Source organism: Barbatula barbatula (assembly GCF_947034865.1).
Source record: "Barbatula barbatula genome assembly, chromosome: 11".
NCBI classification, from domain to species: Eukaryota; Metazoa; Chordata; class Actinopteri; order Cypriniformes; family Nemacheilidae; genus Barbatula; species Barbatula barbatula.
Window position 1 is genome coordinate 1,344,819 of NC_136774.1, and position 18,695 is coordinate 1,363,513.

Sequence of the window (18,695 nt, forward strand, 5' to 3'; positions counted from 1 at the left end):
ATGCTCAAGGAAATATCTTTGAGAAATTCACGAAGTCTAGCTATTATACTGTAGAACAGATAAATGACTTCCTGGATGTTACAAAGAATCAGAGAAAAATAAAGATTGAAATGCACTTTCCAGATTTAAGGCTTTTTGTCGAATCCTCTCAAATTGCTATGAAGAAAGCATCAATTGAGGAACTAGATAAACCTAAGCGCTACTGGTTAAAGAAATTTGTGAGTGCTGTCAGGAAAAGGATAAAGAAGAGCTTTTAAAGATTTATCATGTACTTGAGATTACATCATTTTTTGACTTTATTTATTTTCTCTTTATACATCCTGATGGTGTCCTTTAACATCGGATCCTTAAATATAAATGGCTGTAGGGATGTAAGAAAGAGAGGTGTTTTATATAAGTATTTGCAACTTAAAAACGCAGATGTTATTTTATTACAAGAGACACACACTGATGTTTGTAATCAAGCAGATTGGTTAAATGAATGGGAAGGTGGTATTAGTCTTAGCCACGGTACCAATGTGAGCGCTGGGGTTGCGTTTTTAATTTCAAAACGTGTCAAAGACAATCCAGTTTTCTTAGAAATTATACCTGGAAGACTTTTGCGAGCAGACATAACGATAAGTAATAACAGTTTTTCTTTTTTTTATATTTATGCTCCTAATATAGGAAGTGAGCGTAGTGCTTTTTTTCTAAGACTCTCTGAAGAATTGTTGAAGGTTTCTGAGGACAAGATTGTTGTGATAGGTGGTGATTTTAATTGCACTGTGGACTATAATATGGATAGAAATCATGAGGAACCTCATTTTGGTTCAACAGATGTTTTCAAATCTTTAATTAATAGACATCATCTGGTAGACTTGTGGAGGGATGCTTATCCTAACGTTAGACAGTATACTTGGTTGAAAGTGAATTCAAACAATATTGCTGCTGCAAGACTGGATCGCTTTTATACAGAGGAATGTAATAGGGGGAGATTTTTTGGTAGCTGTATCTCACCTACATCTATATCAGATCACCATTACATTTCCATGTCTATCTCTGTTCTGTCGCCTAAATCCTATCAGTCACACTGGCACTTCAATAATAGATTACTTCATGATCACATCTTTGTGCACTCTTTTGATCTTTTTTGGAAGTCTTGGAGAGGAGAGAGATCTAGTTATACTTCTTCAAGTCAGTGGTGGGATCTGGGAAAAGTGCAGATAAAAGATTTCTGTCAGAAGTATACAGCAAATAATACTGAAGACTTGAAAACGAAGATGACTTTAATAGAACAAGAAATTCTTCAGCAAAGCTTCAATGAGAGAGGTGGATCTTCATCAACTGACATCATTAAAAATAACAAGAACATTTTGAAGGATCTATTGGAGGAGCAGGAGAAAGAAACTTTTGTTAGGACAAGATATTTAAAGTGCAATGAAATGGATGCTCCAACTGCTTTTTTTTGGGCTGGAGAAAAAGTTAAAAGAGCAGAGTGTTTTTCATAAACTTAAAATCTCTAATGGAAATGAAACGACAAATCAACAAGAAATTATAGCTTCTGCTCTTTCTTTTTATGAGAAACTGTATCAATCCGATTTCTGCAATGAAGCAGCAGTTGAGGAACTTCTTCTAGATCTTCCACAGTTGTCTAAAGAAGAGAAGATGGAACTGGAGGGCTTTTTGACCTTTACTGAGTTTTCGAGTGCTGTGGAGGAGCTGAATAGTGGCAAATCTCTTGGGCTGGACGGTCTCCCTGCTGAATTCTTTAAATGCTTTTGGAATGTGCTTGGACGTGACGAGTCTTTTAATCAAGGTATTTTACCCTTTAGTTGTCGGAGAGCAGTACTGACATTGATTCCCAAGAAAGGAGATCTTGGTTTCTTAAAGAATTGGCGTCCTGTGTCGTTGTTGTGTACTGATTTTAAAATACTGTCAAAAGCTATAACTAACAGGTTGAAGAAATGTATGACAACAATAATTCATGTGGACCAAACATACTGTATCCCTAAAAGGACAATTTTTGACAACCTGTTTTTGTTAAGAGATACTATTGCAGTTGCCAAAACACATCAAGTTGATATTGGACTCTTATCCTTAGATCAGGAGAAAGCCTTTGACAAGGTGGACCATTTATATTTGCTAAGGACTCTGGAGGGCTTTGGTTTTGGTAAACAGTTTGTGTCTTGCATCAAGCTACTATACAATGATACATCCAGTATGCTCAGGATTAATGGTTGTTTAACCAGACCTTTTGCAGTAAAAAGAGGCATACGGCAAGGATGTCCTCTTTCAGGACTTTTGTACTCAATTTCTATTGAGCCTTTGCTGATATATTTAAGAAAACGACTTCATGGATTTGTTGTTCCTGGTTTTCCAGAAATCCCACCTGTTAAACTTACAGCTTATGCTGATGATGTAACTGATTTTATCAGAAACACTGAGGATATGACTGCTTTGACTTCTAGTTTGGACATTTTCCAAAAAAGCTACATCTGCCCAAATTAATTGGGAGAAGTGTACATCCCTGTTACTTGGTGAGTGGCAAAACACGGACCCTCCTCACTTTACACAACAATGTAAATGGGTAACAAATGGTTTTAAAGTTCTTGGAATTTATTTAGGAACTGATATGTATATGAAAAATAATTGGGAGGGTCTAGTTGACAAAGTGGTGGGGAGACTACAGAAGTGGAGATGGATCCTCCCAAAGTTATCTTATAGAGGGAGATGTTTGATTGTCAATAATTTAGCAGCCTCAATGTTGTGGCATAGATTAACAGTGTTGGACCCTCCTGAAGAACTACTAGGTGTAATCCAAAAAGTCTTTGTAAAATTTTTTTGGGATGGGCATCATTGGCTTCCTCCTGGAGTCTTGTATCTCCCAGTGACGGAAGGAGGACAGGGATTAATACATTTGGAGGCAAGGGTTAAAACAATGAAGCTTCAAACATTACAAAAGTTATTGTACTGTTCAGACAAAATACCGTGGATTGCATTGGGCTTGTCTGTTCTACGAGATATTGGGGGAATCTGTTTGGATAAGCAGTTGTTCTTAATTGAGAAATCTTTTGTCTCAAAAGTAAATGTTCCATTCTTTAATTTTTATGTGAACGTTTTCAAATCTTGGCAATTGTTAAAAAAGTCTAGGGAAGAAGATGAACATTGTGGTGTTTTAGAACCATTGTTTTATAATCCCCTTTTTAAAAACAGTTTTCCAATTTCAAGTGTAGTAATTGATAGGTTTCTAAAAAATGGAATAGTTATTGTGAAAGATCTAATCGATGCTGTAAATGGTCAGTGGTATACGGCTAGATCAATTGCTGATCGGACTTAGTCGGGCTTAGATCAGAGAGGTATGTTAAAGGAATAATTGAGGACTTTAAAAAATCTGTTCCTCAATCTTTCTTGACCCATGTGAATGATTTTATTACAAATGGGGAAATGTCGTTGGTCTTTCCAGATCTTAGAGTTAACCTAATTTCTGATTTGAATAAAGATCTAAATAATACTCTATTGAAAGATTTTAAAGATGTTTTGTTTTATGAAGCAGATAAAAAGAAGTTGTATTGCATGTGCATAAAATCTTTGTTTTATATTCAATTGAAGGGACATATTGACACCAAATGGAGAGAGCATTTTTTAGTTTCCTCAGAAATGACTCCATCATGGAGGTGTTTGTATAAACCTCCCATTCCTAAGAGGTCTGGAGATCTCCAGTGGAGAGCACTTCATTGTGTTGTGGCAACAAACAGTTTTGTGTCAAAATTCAATGGAATGGTTGAATCTACATGTCCCTTTTGTGATATTCTTGATACTGTTTTTCATTTGTTTTGTGATTGTTTTAGGTTGATTCCTTTATTTGATCTGCTGGATAGAATATTTACAAAATTGGGTTTTATGTTTACAAAGGAAATGTTTATCTTTGGGTTGAAGTATAAGAAAGAGTGGAAAACAAAGTGTACGCTTGGTAACTTTCTACTGGGACAGGCAAAGTTGGCTCACATGTAAAAACCAAGGGGAAAATACTGATTTGCTTGGAATGTTTAAATCTCTAGTGAAGTACAGAGTTGCCGTAGAATACAACTACTGTAAGTTAATAAAGAATATGTACTTTTTTGATGTGAGGTGGAGTGTGGAAGATGCTCTCGTGGTAAGAGATGAGACTGGAGAGTTACGTTTTAATTGGTGATTTTTTTTAAATTTTTTCTTTTTAAATTTTTTTTCTTTTTTCTTTTTATTATCATCTTGTTTTGATTTGATTTGAGTTAAATGTGAAGATTTTTGATTATTAAAAAAAAGGTTTTAAAAGTCAAAGTCTCTCTCTCTCCGTCTCTGTCTCTCTCTCCGTCTCTCTCTCTCTCCGTCTCTCTCTCTCTCCGTCTCCGTCTCTCTCTCTCTCTCCGTCTCTCTCTCTCTCTCTCCGTCTCTCTCTCTCTCTCTCTCTCCGTCTCTCTCTCTCTCTCTCTCTCAGTCTCTCTCTCTCTCTTTCCGTCTCTCTCTCTCTCTCCGTCTCTCATTTCCGGTGCACGCTGGAAGCGTTTGGGGTGGTGGTGAGGGGTTTTTCGGAGAGGTGCTAAACTTTTCTACTGGCTTTTTTATTACTTTTTATTAAATCTACTAGTAAAAGTTTAGTTTGAGAAATCGCGTTGTGAAATAAGGTTCACGTGACGAGTACAGAGATGGCGTTGCCGTCGCTGTCGCTTCGTCACGGAATTAGATGCATCACTCAAGTTGGTATAACAGTTGAGGATGTGTTGCTGGATGTAGCTGAGCGAGTGGGACATGAAAACATTATTTCCGCGTCCCGGATGAATAAGGCCGTGGTGGTTTTCTTGAAAGAGGAGCTACTGGTTAATCGGTTGGTAGAGAGCGGATTAGTGGTAAGTGGAGATTTTGTTATTGTTCAACCGTTAAGATCTCCTACTGTGAAGGTAGTCATTTCAAATGTACCGCCATTTATTCCTGATGAGGATATACAGCGTGAACTTTTGAGGTTTGGAAAATTTGCGAGTGGAATTAAGATGGTACCACTTGGTTGTAAACATGAGTCTCTGAAGCATGTGTTGTCTTTTAGACGGCAGGTGTTTATGTTTTTGAATGCCCCGACATTAAATGTGTCTTTTCGTTGCGTGTACGAAGGAAAGTCGTACATGTTGTATGCGAACACTGGGGAAATGTGCTGTTTTGAATGCGGTGCTTTAGGACATGTAAGATTATCATGTCCGCAAAGAGAGGAACTGATGAAGGAGACAGGTCAAAATAAAGATACGAAAGGATCTGCTCAGCAAAATGCGGAAGAAGGAGTGGAAAATGAAAATCAAAATGTTCATAATAACAAGGATTTAGTTAGTGTTGGTGCTGAGAGGGAGACTGATACTATGAAGTGGCTACTGAAGTGGTAGAGAATGTTAATGGTGGTGAGATACAGGTGACTGAAGAGATGGTGATGACGGAAGCTGAGAAGAATATAGAGCAAGTGGAGAAGGCAGAGGGTGTTGAGGAAGTGATGCCAGTTGATAAAGATCAATTAAAGACAGTGAGTTCAGAGGGAAATAATACAGAAGAGATGGTTGAAAATGAAGGAGAGGAAGATAGTGATGATGATTTGTCAGATATATCGGATGTGTCAAATTTATCTCAGATGGGATGTGATGAGTGTTATGCTTTGGAGGAAATAGAGGCTTTTCTGGATGAGACTTTCGGGAAAGCAGCAGAAGTGAAGGATTACTTTACTGACACTAAGAAATTTGAAAGTTCTGCAATTTTCTGGATGAAACAAGTTGGAGAGGACAAATTAAGTAGGAGGAAGAGGTTTCGATTGAAAAAGTTTGTCACGAAAATAAGAGGGGGGGGGAACCCTAAAAAAAAACGGAAATATAAATGATATTTAATTCACTAAGGGTGTTTGGATTTTTTCTTTTCTCTCTGTCTTTTTTCTCCCTCCATTGGAACCTTATTATGGAGTATGTAAGAGTAGGATCCTTAAACATCAATGGGGGTAGAGATGGGGTCAAAAGAGCACTGATTTCTGAATTTATTAAGTTACATGACATTAAAGTAACCTTTTTACAAGAAACACATTCTGATAATAATAATGAATTGGAGTTGTATAGATGGTGGGAAGGAGAGTGTAAATTAAGTCATGGAACAAATTTAAGTAAGGGTGTTGCAATTCTTTTTTCAAAACATTTGGATTTAAAAATTATGACAACAATAGAAGTAGAAAAAGGTAGAGTGTTATTAGTTATAGCAGAAATAAAAAGTGTTAAATTCCTGTTTGTTAATGTGTATGCTCCAAATATAGGATGGCAGCGTGAAATAACATATAAAAAATTAAGTGGGGCAATAGAACAATATGATGATGGCAATACATGTGTTGTAATAGGAGGTGATTGGAATTGCACAACACAGTTTTTATTGGATAGGAATGGGGATGAGCCTTACTCAAAATCTAGTAAATTACTACTTGATATCATAAATAAATTAAAATTGGTAGATGTGTGGAGAAGTAGAAATAAGTTGGTGAAGCAATATACATGGATAAAGGTTGTAGATTCGGTTGTGACAGGAGCGAGACTGGATAGGTTATATATAAGTAAGTCAAAAATAAATAGAGTAACTAATACTAATATATTTCCAAATGGTTTTTCAGACCATCATATGGTAACGTTAGATTATAATGTTGCGAAAAGTTGAAGCCCTACATTTTATTGGCATTTTAATGTAAAACTACTACAGGATGCAGATTTTTTTGAGAAATTTCGTAGTTTTTAGGAAATTTGGAGACAGAGAAAAGATTCTTTTGAAAATCTGACTCAATGGTGGGAGGTGGGTAAAGCACAGATTAAAGTTTTTTGTCAACAATTTTCTTATAATGCTACTGCTACGATGAAGAGAAATGTGAAAATGTTGGAGTTTGAGATTAATGAAATGGAAAAAAAAATGATTGATATGGTTAATGATGTTGCAGGGAATATTTAAAAAAGAAAAAAATAGAGTTGAAGTCATTGTTGGAACAAAGAGTTAAAGGTGCACTAGTTCGAGCGAGAATATCTTCAATTAAAGAAATGGATGCTCCAACTGCATATTTTTTTGGACTCGAACGGAAGGAAGCACAAAAGAAATGTATGCTTCATCTTAAAAGAGGAAATGGAACTATTACTTCAGATCCAACAGAAATGAGAACTATGGGCATTGAATTTTATAGAGAGCTGTTTGGTAACGTGGACTGTGATGTTGGATCTATGGACCAGTTTTTGCAAGATCTTCCTAAATTAAGTTCTGAGGATAAAAATTCATTGGATGTTATGATTTCTTTTGATGAACTTTCGAAGGCGGTCAAACAGCTCTCTACAGGAAAGTCACCAGGAATTGAGCCTTTTGGGGTGTCTTAGGAGAAGATTTGTATAATGTATTTTGTGAATGTTTTAAAAGAGGTTGTCTACCAACCAGCTGTCAAAGAGCTGTGTTATCACTCTTGCCAAAAAATGGAGACCTAGGCTTGCTGAAGAATTGGCGACCAGTGTCCTTAATGTGTTTAGACTATAAAATATTGTCTAAATGTTAAGCAAACAGACTAAAAAATATTTTGCATGTTGTGGTGGAAAGTGAACAAACTTACTGTATTCCTGGGCGGACAATAATGGACAATTTGTTTCTTATGAGAGATGTGATTGATTTATCTATTAGAAATAATCATGATGTGGGTTTTTTATCTATTGACCAAGAGAAAGCTTTTGACCGGGTAGGTCATGAATACCTTTTTACTGTGTTAAAAACTTTTGGATTTGGGGAGAATATAATTTCTTGGATAAAAATACTTTATGAAGATGCTTCACTTATGCTTAAGATAGGGGGTGGCCTGAGTTGTCCAATCCCTGTTAAGAGAGGAATCAGGCAGGGTTGTCCCCTATCAGGACAACTTTATAGTTTAGCCATAGAACCCTTACTGTGCAAGCTAAGAAACGAGTTAAAAGGTCTAAGGATACCAGGAGATAATTCAGGGCCAAGGTATGATGAACATTTGAGCAATGTTCTGCGCGTTCAAAAATTGGAGAAAGGCCAGTTCAGAAAACGTTGAAATTTATTGATCAGAAGTCTCAAACAAACAGCTGTTTCGGTGGATTCTCAGACTCAAAACCGTCTCACAAAGAATCGACCCCCAGAAACAGCTTTACAGCTATTTATATGTATTTTTCGTCAGGTCAGTTCTTGAGCTGGGGTCCAATCAGCTCGTCTCCCCTTTGTCTGCTCTCCAGCCAATCAGCTCACTGCCTTGTTTTTCAAACCACCATCCATCTGTAACAAATTTACACGAGACCCCCACACATCCCAAAATGCTCTGTGCGTAATCTGATCTTAACACACACACGTAGCAATTTCCTGTGGAAAAAGCCCCACAGTATCAGCGCTAAATTCAACTCACACACTTGGTTATATTTTCAACATATTATGCACAGTTGGTTAACAATAATGAAATCCTAAAGCATATTAAATGTAAAGGCACGTTTAATACCACAATAAGATCCTTCAGTGTACACATTTCTTCCCCAAAAAGAAGATGCTTCTTGTTACATACACACATAAGCAGAACATGCAACCCCCCACATACTGACCACATTCCGACCTCTGGCAACATCTAGCAACTGTAGAACTCTCAGCTTCAAGCTTTTGTTCACAATCATGTCATGTAGGAAAATACATCTGATTTAAACAACATCAATCATCCATTTTTATATCGATCCATATATTGATCTTAATTCCCACAGGTACTCTGTGTCTGCTTATGCGGATGATGTAAATATTTTTATTTCTGGTCAAAATGATATTCAGACACTTTGTAAAAATTTAAATCTTTATGAAAAGTCTTCTTCAGCCAAGGTAAACTGGGCAAAGTGTGAAGGATTTGTTGTGGGGTCTTGGGTTGATACGGGGCCACCTCAACTTCCTGAAGGGCTGAAATGGGGAAAGGAAGGTTTAAAAGTTTTGGGGGTGTATTTGGGTACTGATAAGTATAAAGAAAAGAATTGGGAGGGTCTGCTTGGAAAGGTTGTTGCTAAGTTGTCTAAGTGGAAATGGCTATTCCCCGAACTATCTTATAGAGGCAGAGTCCTAATTACAAACAACCTGACTGCCTCTATGTAATGGCACAAACTGAATGTGCTTGAGCCACCAGATGACAGTATTAAGGAGATTCAGAGGAAACTGGTGGACTTTTTTTGGTGTGGACAAAAATGGATTCCTCGACAGGCACTTTATCTACCAGTGATCGAAGGAGGGCAAGGCCTAATAGATGTACGAAGCCGCATAAATACTTTCCGATTGCAAGCAGCCCAGAGACTATTGTACGATGAGAATGTTGGATGGACTAGTGTTGCTTGTGCTCTTCTGAGGAAAACATCTGAATTGTATGATAAACAGCTTTTTTTTACTGAAAAGTGATGAAGTGGATCTGAAAGAGTTGACACCTTTTTATAAGTCAATGATAACAGCTTGGAGAAAGACATTTATTATTCACAGAGACATTTTAAAACCCGAGGACTGGATAATGGGAGAACCGTTGTTCCATAACCCATTAATAAGAACAAGGATTCTGGCATCTAAATTTGTGGAAAGCTGTTTTGTGAAGGCTGAGATTGTCAGGTTGGGGGATCTGAGAAGTGGTGATGACTGGAAAACAGCTGAGTCTTTACAGTGTATTACGGGGTTGAGATCTCTTCGACTTGTGAGACAAATAATAAAGGAGGTGTGGGCAGCTCTACCTGGGGCCTGCAGAGAGGCACTGTCACAGGGCTTAAAGGAGCACTATTTATTTCCACCCATCGAAGTTTCTGCTGCTGTGCAAGAGGAGATGGAGGAAACTGGACATTCGATTCTATCATTCGAGTACCCCGAGTTGGGGAGTTTTCAAGATGTAAAGAAGAAAGAACTCTATATAACGTGTGTAAAAGTGACGCATCAGACTGTGCTGAGAGGAGTGAAGACTTGGAGGTGGTCAGAAGTGTTTGGGACAGATTTTAAGGCATGTTGGAGGTCTCTATATAAGTTGCCTGATGAAAAGCGTACCGCAGATTTGCAGTGGAGACTGATGTTCGGGGCTATAGCTACGAACAGACACGTGGCGCACCTCAATCCAGCAGTGGGGTCAGAGTGTTCATTTTGTGGCCTAGACGAAACGGTTAATCACTTATTTATTGATTGTTTTAGGTTGGAGGGAATGTTTAACTTTTTAACACAAGTCTTTATACAATTTGGAGAGATTTTTTCTCATCAGGTTTTTATAAGTCGTCCAATTTATTCTTTTCAAGAAAGGAGGAAGAAATGTTTACTTAACTTTCTGGTGGGTTCAGCTAAACTGTCTATATGGAAAACTAGAAAAAATAAAATGTTAGGTATAGGTTCAACTGATGCTGAAATGGTACTAAAAGGGATGATTACTGCTAGAATCAAGATAGAGTATACATACTATAAATTGGTTAGTGACATTGTAATGTTTTCTGAATTTTGGTCAGTTGGGGGAGCACTTTGTCAAATAGGAGAAAATGAAATGTTGTTTTTAAATGTGTAGAAATTTGAATTTTAATATGTGGAGTGGAATTTTTTTTGTAAGAAAATTGTATTGAGGTAAAAGGGCAAATGGTCCAATAAAGATATTGTTAAGCCTCTCCGTCTCTCTCTCTCTCTCGCTCTCTCCGTCTCTCTCTCTCTCTCCGTCTGTCTCTCTCTCTCTCTCTCTCTCCGTCTCTGTCTCTCTCTCTCTCTCCGTCTGTCTCTCTCTCTCCGTCTCTCTCTCTCTCTCGCTCTCTCCGTCTCTCTCTCTCTCTCTCCGTCTGTCTCTCTCTCTCCGTCTCTCTCTCTCTCTCTCCGTCTCTCTCTCTCTCTCTCTCTCTCTCCCCGTTTCCGTCTCTCTCTCCGTCTCTCTCTCTCTCTCTGCGCATGGGCATTTTGAAAGTGTTTCTTATTTTTTACCCCCTCCTTTGGTCTTAACAAATTGTTTTAAGATTACTGAGTATTAAAAGCCGGTCGCGGCTTTTGTCGCATGCCGGTATGGCCTCTGAAGTTAGAAAGGGAGTCTCGCACCTGTCGTTGCGTAATGGATGCAGGTGTGTACCTGAACTTGGAGTGAGCGTGGAGGATGTTCTCGTGGTGGTGGGAGAAATTGTCGGTTACGACAATATTCTATCAGCATCGCGAATGAACAAAGCAGTCATCGTGTTTTTAAAACAGAGCAGTTAGTTAACCAGGTGACTGAGAATGGTTTATGGATTAAGGAAATCTTTGTGCCTGTTACTCCTTTAACAGTCCCGGCAACTAAAGTCACTATTTCTAATGTGCCGCCTTTTCACATCTACACCAGAAAAACGACGTCACATACTCTAGGTCAAGGGAAACCTCGAGACGGATTCAGGTTCAACACAAAAGCCGGCTTATAAAGAAGCCAAGCAGAAACCTGTTAATTCGAATTCTGCTATTGAACATACTAAATTTCTGTGTTGAATTTGATGAACATCTCGATCGAGCAAAACTATAATTAAGATACTGAAGTGAACGAAATCAGATTTAAAAGGAAGCATAAATTCTGTGGGTTCGAGTCCCTTGGTCTGGGAACCATAAATTCCGTGGGTTCGAGTCCCTTGGTCTGGGAACCATAAATTCTGTGGGTTCGAGTCCCTTGGTTGTGTGAAACCATAAATTCCGTGGGTTCGAGCCCCTTGGTTGTGTGAAGCCAGAAATTTGTTTTATTTACTTATTTTATATAACAGGAAAAGGCCGTGATTGTATAATAATTACATATATGTGTGTACATAAGGGACGGTTGGAAAACTAGTGTATTTTTCTATAAGTGTTAATAATGGCGGAATTTCAGAAGGAATGTGATGAGTACGGGTGTCCGCTGGTATTGGTGCAGTGGCAAAAGATTACAGACATGTTAATAGCACAGACCGAGCCGAAGGATAGGAAGCAGAGACAAAAAGAGATTGATAAATGTTGGATGGCTTTGTGTGAAGACTGCGTGGGGAGACACAGAAGAATTAAGGGTACCGTTAGCACCTAAAATTAGGAATATGGAAAGGAAAATTCACTGTAGGTTGAATAGATGTAGGGACGAGAAGGACAAAATAAAGCGGTACAGTGCAGGGAAATATAAGGGGGAAGAAGAAGAATTGCAGAAAAAGCTAAGCGTGAGGACTAGAGTAGCATTAACTGCGACAGCACTTAATTCAGCAAAAGTAGATGGCAAGAAAGGAGAAGTGAGCAGCTCTGAGGCTAGAAAGAAAAAGGAAGTTGAAAAAGGAAGCAGTCAGGGTAGACCATCCGCCCCACCCCCTGAAAAGACCAGCCCTCTGTACCCAACCCTGAGCAAGCCCCCTCCATACACCCCACCCAGCCCAGCCACAAATAACCAACAAGTGGTGATATCTCTAAACCGTGGAGAAATACAGGTCCTTCTCAAAAAATTTGCATATTGTGATAAAGTTCATTATTTTCCATAATGTAATGATAAAAATTAAACTTTCATATATTTTAGATTCATTGAACACCAACTGAAATATCTCAGGTCTTTTATTGTTTTAATACTGATGATTTTGGCATACAGGTCATGAAAACCCAAAATCTTGTTCTCAAAAAATTTGCATATTTCATCCGACCAATAAAAGAAAAGTGTTTTTAATACAAAAAAAGTCAACCTTCAAATAATTATGTTCAGTTATGCACTCAATACTTGGTCAGGAATCCTTTTGCAGAAATGACTGCTTCAATGCAGCGTGGCATGGAGGCATTCAGCCTGTGGCACTGCTGAGGTGTTATGGAGGCCCAGGATGCTTCGATAGCGGCCTTAAGCTCATCCAGAGTGTTGGGTCTTGCGTCTCTCAACTTTCTCTTCACAGTATCCCACAGATTCTCTATGGGGTTCAGGTCAGGAGAGTTGGCAGGCCAATTGAGCACAGTAATACCATGGTCAGTTAACCATTTACCAGTGGTTTTGGCACTGTGAGCAGGTGCCAGGTCGTGCTGAAAAATGAAATCTTCATCGCCATAAAGCTTTTCAGCAGATGAAAGCATGAAGTGCTCCAAAATCTCCTGATAGCTAGCTGCATTGACCCTGCCCTTGATAAAACACAGTGGACCAACACCAGCAGCTGACATGGCACCCCAGACCATCACTGATTGTGGGTACTTAACACTGGACTTCAGGCATTTTGGCATTTCCTTCTCCCCAGTCTTCTTCCAGACTCTGGCACCTTGATTTCCGAATGACATGCTAAATTTGAGCAACAGTCCAGTGCTGCTTCTCTGTAGCCCAGGTCAGGCGCTTCTGTCGCTGTTTCTGGTTCAAAAGTGGCTTGACCTGGGGAATGCAGCACCTGTAGTCCATTTCCTGCACATGCCTGTGCACGGTGGCTCTGGATGTTTCTACTCCAGACTCAGTCCACTGCTTCCGCAGGTCCCCAAAGGTCTGGAATCGGTCCTTCTCCACAATCTTCCTCAGGGTCCGGTTACCTCTTCTCGTTGTGCAGTGTTTTTTGCCACACTTTTTCCTTCCCACAGACTTCCCACTGAGGTGCCTTGATACAGCACTCTGGGAACAGCCTATTCGTTCAGAAATTTCTTTCCGTGTCTTACCCTCTTGCTAGAGGGTGTCAATGATGGCCTTCTGGACAGCAGTCAGGTCGGCAGTCTTACCCATGAATCTTACCCATAAAAGCCTCAGGAATCTTTTGCAGGTGTTTAGAGTTAATTAGTTGGTTCAGATGATTAGGTTAATACCTCGTTTAGAGAACCTTTTCATGATATGCAAATTTTTTGTGGTTTTCATGAGCTGTATTAAAACAATAAAAGACCTGAAATATTTCAGTTGGTGTGCAATGAATCTTAAATATATGAAAGTTAAATTTTTATCATTATATAATGGAAAATAATGAACTTTATCACAATATGCAATTTTTTTGAGAAGGACCTGTAGATGTTGACCTCCCTGCAGTAGAGTCAATGAGGGAGGAAGTAAGAGACCTGAGTAGGATAGTAAAGAATGAATTGAGAGCTGCAATAAACACATTAGATGTCTCTATAGCACACATTGGTGGACAAGGCGAGCAAGAAGGTGAGCAAAGCAGTGAAGCGGAAGGGAGGGTGAGTGGTCAAATCATGGATAAAATGGTTATCGGGCGATCTGAGGAACCGGTAGCCACCAGAAGTAGAACGCAAGAAAGGGAGCCAACACCTGTTAATGGTGAGGGAACAGGCCCAATAAGTCAGCTGCATCCGGAAGTACAGGCCCCATTAATGGTGAGGAACGGGGGAGGGACACAATACCAGCCCTGGTCACACAGCGACATGACATCAATCGCTAGTATGCTCCCACAGATCACCTCAGGGGGCTGAGTAAATTAACAGCACTCAGTCATGGTACCGTTTTGGCAGTGGGTGACATAAGATGCTTGTTAGGCCAGATATTGACAGCCTCACAAATGCAAAGTTTTGAGCTCGAAGCCCAAACAACCATGACGTCGAACGAAACGTCATTCTCTAAAGTAAGCACAAACATAGGCAAAGCACTCGGACGATTGTATCCTTTGCCACCCACCGTGAATCAAAACATCAAGTTCCGCATTAAGACAGGTGAGACTGGAGCGGCTTATTATTTTCGTTACGCTGCTGAGTGGGAACAGATGGTGGAAGAAAATAGCTTGAACAATCCCATTACACGAGACATATTTAGAACAGCAGTCATGACAGGTGCTCTAAATGGTATCAAGCAAGTAATGGAAAACAACCCAGACATCCCAATAGCAAGCAACGAGGTATGGGAAAGGCATTTAGTACATCACACTGACAGAGCGGCAGAGAAGGCTGTAAACTTGAGAAGGTAAAATTACAGTTAGAGAAGGCAAAAACTGAGGGGGGTAAAAAAGACTAAACAAATGCCACAACAAAGCCAGCCATATACAGGACCCCCTTACGGGGTACCTCCCTTTGGGGGGCAGCCACAGACAGCATAACCATACCCACAACCCACCCCGCCTTGGGGGCACGGTAATAGACAAAGAGTAAATTAGAAGGGTAATACAGGTAGACAGGGACGGCCCGGGGAGAGGTCGCGGAGCAGGGATCAGTGTTTTGTGTGTGGCGAGTATGGACACTGGGTAAGAGATTGCCCAAAAGCACAAGATCAAGGTCAACGCAACGGTCCACCTGCGGGGGGATGGGGTCCCCGAGGAGGTGGTTCCGGTGGTCGAGGAAGGAGACCACAGACCCCACACAACCTCTCCATCTCCCGCCATTCTCCAACCTACAGGCGCCCATGCACCCAACATGGGGCCCGGAGGATGGGGCGGAGGAATGTTGGAGGAGCACACAGAGAACCACCATTAGGGGTATGGCCGAGCCCCTCATGGAAATAGTGGTTAAAGATAGACCACTGCAGGCTCTGGTGGACACTGGAGCCACATACTCCGCTGTTACTGAAGGCGTGATTCAAAGTAAAGACTTAAGTAACAAAACGGTGGGAGTGGTGGGGTTCTCTGGAGGAGTAGAAGGGCCTATGACAAAATCATTACAAGTGCGAGTTGCCAATCAGTGCTTGTCGCATTCAATCCTGTTCTCCTGTAACGCTCCCATTCCCCTTTTAGGGAGAGACTTATTGACTTAAGTTAGGAGCAAGTATATTGTGTTCAGCAGAATGGGTTATAGTCACATCTCCAGATGGTACAAAGCCAAATCGTTCCCTTTCAGGTCACACCACAGACAGCCAGTGGATGTTAACATCCTGTGGGGAGGTGGAGGACGCAGATATATATTGGATAATATTAGACCACAGCGTAGCCCCAAATAGTGTTGTATCCAGGTATAACGAGCATCGTCAGTGGATTACCAGCTTAGACATCTTTTTGCCACACTATATTACGATAGGGATGACACCACGCCCTACCAAAACATGTTTCAGGAAATAGAGGGTAGTAAATGGGTATTGAGGGGATCTGGTATTATGAAAGGAAGGAGTCGTAGCACCAATCCTATTGACAGAAGAACAAATGAAATGGTATGAAATGTCAGACACAGCAGCACCCCACATTTCTTTAGCGTTACATCCAAACCATGAGGCTAGGGAATTAGGCAAAATTGCCAAAAGATTGTTGGCAGCCCGTGACTGGGAACCCACTGAAAACCAGGGGATCTCATATTCAAAGACACAAAAAGCATACTGGGTAAAAGAACACACAGAAGACACTATGGTGTTACTTCACAAACAAATCTCTAGATTCCATGGCAGAGAGCAGTCAGATAGTGAAGGGGCAGCTGACATCATTGAAAACTTACCAAAGGATCTGTGGTCCCAAGTACCAACAGATGTGGGTTTCTGTAACATACCACCAGTTACTTTCCAGTTGAAAACTAATGAAGCCATCTGGGTCCCCCAGTATCGAAATAAACCTGAAGCCGATGAGGGTGTGGCTGCAACAGTGCAGGGACTCCTTGAAAAAAGGGTGATAACTCCATACAAGTCCAGATGGAACACACCCATTTTTCCAGTTCCGAAACCTGGCACCAGTAAATACAGGTTAGTACATGATTTAAGAGCCATTAACACCGTTGTGGCTACACCCTCATTAAAAGTGCCAAACCCATATACTGCTCTATTCACGTTATCTCCAAACCATAAATGGTTCACGTGTATTGATCTAGCTAATGCATTTTTCTGTATACCCATTGCAGAGGAATGTAAGGCTTGCGTGGCATTTACATACAGGGGTTGTCAATATTCTTACAACAGGCTACCCCAGGGGTTTGTTTTGTCCCCTGGGATTTTCAATCACGCACTGAAACAACAGTTACAGGATTATAGTCTGCCGGAAGACTGTGTGCTCATGTACGTTGATGACCTACTCCTTGCAGCCACCACGGAACGGGCATGTCTGGAGGGGAGCCAGCTTGTGTTGCAACAGCTACACAGATGTGGGTTCAAAGTAAGCAAGGAAAAGCTGCAGCTATGCAGACCTTGTGTTAAATTTTTAGGTCGCATGATCACCCCACAGGGGTCCACGCTTACTGCATCACAAAGAAAAGGTATTCTGAGTCATCCGAGGCCAACTACGGTTAAAGAAATGTTGTCATTCCTGGGCCTCACAGGCTATAGTAGACACTATATCCCAATGTATGTTTCACTTACGGTCCTTTAAGAAAGCTAATCAGGGAAAATGGAATGAAAAATCTCAGGGCAGAAATAGAATGGACACAAGAGGCAGAACGCACATTCATAGAACTTAAAACCCAGTTAGCCCATGCAGCGAACCTGAACTGTGCGAATTATAACCTACCATTCTTCCTAGATGTGTCTGAAACAGGGTCGAGTGCACACGGTGTGCTCTATCAGAAAGAGCAGTGTACTAGGAAAGTGCTGATGTACGTCAGTATATTTCTGGACAGCATTGAAAAAAGGCAGCCTGCGTGTAGTAGGTTCATTGCAGGCTTGGCAAAAATAGTGAAGAAAACCTCACACATTGTTATGAGACATCACCTTGCTGTACTAAACACACACTCAATTGCTTCTTTTGTCAATTCAGAGTCATTTACATTTTCTCCCTTGCGCCAGAGGCGAATAACGGCAGTCTTACTCGCTGACCATATAGTGTACACACACGAGGGCATCAACATGGCTGATTTGATGGAAGACGGTCAGCCACATGACTGTGCGCCCATCACAGAGAGGGCAACAAAGGTTAGATTTGATCTTTCTGCAAAACCACTGACAACCCCACCACCGGTTATGACTCTGTACACAGATGGTTGTTGTTTCAGGGCAGAGGATGGGAGCCTGAAGGCAGCGTATGTGGTAGTGGAACAGGTGGGGGATGCACTGGTAACTAGGGATGCAGGAAAATTGCAAGGAAAACAGTCAGCTCAAAGAGCAGAGATGGTAGCAGTGACTAAGGCCCTGCACTATTCTGGTGAACACCGTGTGAACATCTATTCTGACTCCGCTTATGTTGTTACAGCTGTACATGTTGAAATCCCCTTATGGCAACGATGTGGTTTTATCACATCCTCTGGTCTAGTGTTAATTTCGTCAGACAAGACGAGACGAAATATGTTCGTCAACAACCTTTTTTTTCATGACTAAGACGAGACGATGACAAGACTGCACCACTGTCCAAAAACACTGACTAAGACTAAATTAACATGCATTATTGTTCACGAAAAAAGACGAGACGAAAATGTTTTGCATAAAATAAAAACTAAGATAAAATCTCTCTTCATTTTCGTCTACAATCGTCTCTGCTTTTCATCAGCTGTTACTCCTTTAAAATATTCAGAACGAGTTTCGCGCCTTTGCGCTGTTGCTCAAGTTACAGGTCTCAAACTCCTGTTGCTGCCAGCCTGTGGCTGCAACACGAAACTGCTTAACACACAACACCCAAAGCGAACACGAATGACCAGCGACGACGACATGCTAGGTCGAAAGAAGAGGCTCGATATTTGGTCGCATTTTAAGTACAATGATACTGACAAAAGGTCAGAATGTGTCATCATAACTGACGGGAAACACTGCGGACAAAGAATTTCGGGGAAAAACACCACCAACCTTAAACGACATCTAAAGGCTAACCACCCACACATTCAGGTAAGTTAACCTAAATTAACGTCTCATAAGCTAATGCTGATTCTAGGCATCTACGCTGTAAATCAACCAGTTAGCTATGGTGTTTTGCCAC